The sequence below is a fragment of the Octodon degus genome, unplaced genomic scaffold (assembly GCF_000260255.1).
Source record: "Octodon degus isolate 3935 unplaced genomic scaffold, OctDeg1.0 scaffold00284, whole genome shotgun sequence".
NCBI lineage: Eukaryota > Metazoa > Chordata > Mammalia > Rodentia > Octodontidae > Octodon > Octodon degus.
Genome location: NW_004524860.1, coordinates 192,654 through 194,461, shown reverse-complemented (window position 1 = coordinate 194,461; position 1,808 = coordinate 192,654). Strand labels below are relative to the sequence as shown.

At 42.5% G+C, this 1,808-nt stretch overlaps 1 pseudogene; it reads right to left on the bottom strand.

Moving 5' to 3' along the window:
• Positions 1–1,341: 1,341 nt before the first annotated feature.
• Positions 1,342–1,808, bottom strand: LOC101583646 (annotated as a pseudogene).

Genomic DNA, 1,808 nt, shown 5'->3' with positions numbered 1-1,808 from the left:
CAGAAGTTCTACTTCCATACTCTTCTTCCAGGTCCCCTCCTCTTTCCTGGCTAAATAGCCATCTACTTCCCCAAGGCACTACAGAGTTGCTGCTTATGATCAACTGAGTAATCTGGACATATGTGAATCCTGTAGGGAAAGCATGTCATTAAACATTTATCCTAATCCACAGAATGCACAGTGTAGGGAATGAATCAGTGTTCATGCTATGACAATGGGAGGTGGTGGCGTTTCTCTGTGGGTCCTACCACCAGACAAAGAGGGACTGTAGGACAGGGTGCTGGTAGGAGGCAGGTTATACACATAAAGGGAAAACAGGTTCCTGGGAAATCTCTGTACTTTGTAATCAAATTTATTATGAGCATAAAGATTGCTGATTAGTAAGCTTTGCTAAATAGATATGGTAGCAACATTCTGGCAATGTTGTTCAAAGTATAAAGAACAGTATCATGTGATTGTAAAACTTTGCTCTTAGATATATTTTCAGTTGCTTTTCAATTCTGTAACATCAAAATTGATGGACGCCTCTGCTTACATTAAACTCATTTCACAAACAGATTCATTCTACGTATATTTGTGTCCACTGATGAACTCTACATTGGGTAAAAGAGGACAACGTTGATCTTCCTCTCATGAGCAGGAATAAAAAAATATTTCCCAGAATTGTGAATCATATGCAGATTGTGAGCTGAGACAACATTGCATGTGTCCTAATGAATACAGTAGCGGAACTGCTTCTTTCAGGCTTATTAGTAAAGAGATTTCTTGCTTCCTTGTATTTTAAATGGGAGGTGTGCTGTTCAATTTCTCACTGCTATGACAAACACCTGACAAACAAAGTTAAAGAATGAAAGGTTTATTTGACTCACTTTCCACAGGTCTCAGTTCATATTTGGCAGCTCAAGGTAGCAAAAGTCATGGCAGAGGATGAGATTTCATGGTGACAGAAAACACCAAAAAACAAGAGGGGAGGTATTGATCTTCGTATCCCATTCTACTTCATGCCAACTACTCAGGCTAGGGCTGCTGTAAAATTCTCAGCCATAACCTCAGCATTAGACTGTAAGCAAATCACCAATTGTAGTTTTAGCTGCCTGGAAAATCCCATGAACATAATAGCATAAGGATTTGCAGTACATCAGACATCAAGCACAAGAAAGGTCAACTGAAGTGAACAATCCACAATTATTCTGTTCAATTAGGATGCAAAACTGTTTGTATCTTTCCTTTCCTCAGTTCCATCACCAATTTTCTTATCACAACTTTAGTCTCCACAACTCTCACATTTCATCATCTAGGCAGCTGCTCCTCACTGAGTTTCTGACACATGCAGGATGTAGGTCACCACACTGTGTCTCTTGCACAGTAATACACAGCTATGTCCTCAGACTTCAAGCTTCTGAGATCCATGTAGGCCATGCTGGAGGACTTGTCAGCAGTGATTGTGGCCCTGCCCTGGAACTTCTGAACATAATTAGTATTGCCATTGCCAGGGTAGATATATCCAATCCACTCTAGTCCTTGTCCTGGGCACTGTTGCACCCAGTGAATTTCGTTGCTGGTGAAGGTGTACCCAGAAGCCATGCAGGAGACCTTCACAGAGTCCACAGGCCTCTTCAGGTCATCCCCAAACTGGACCAGCTGCACCTGGCCCTGGGCACCTGAGGAGAGAAGACAGAAGTTGCAGTCAGGGCCCAGTAATAGCTCTGGTCCCTTCCTCAGAGCTAGGACTAGGGATCATCTTACTTTACAGAGCTGTCACCAAGAAGAGGATTCTCCAGGTCCAGTGCATGTTGTGAAGTGGTGCT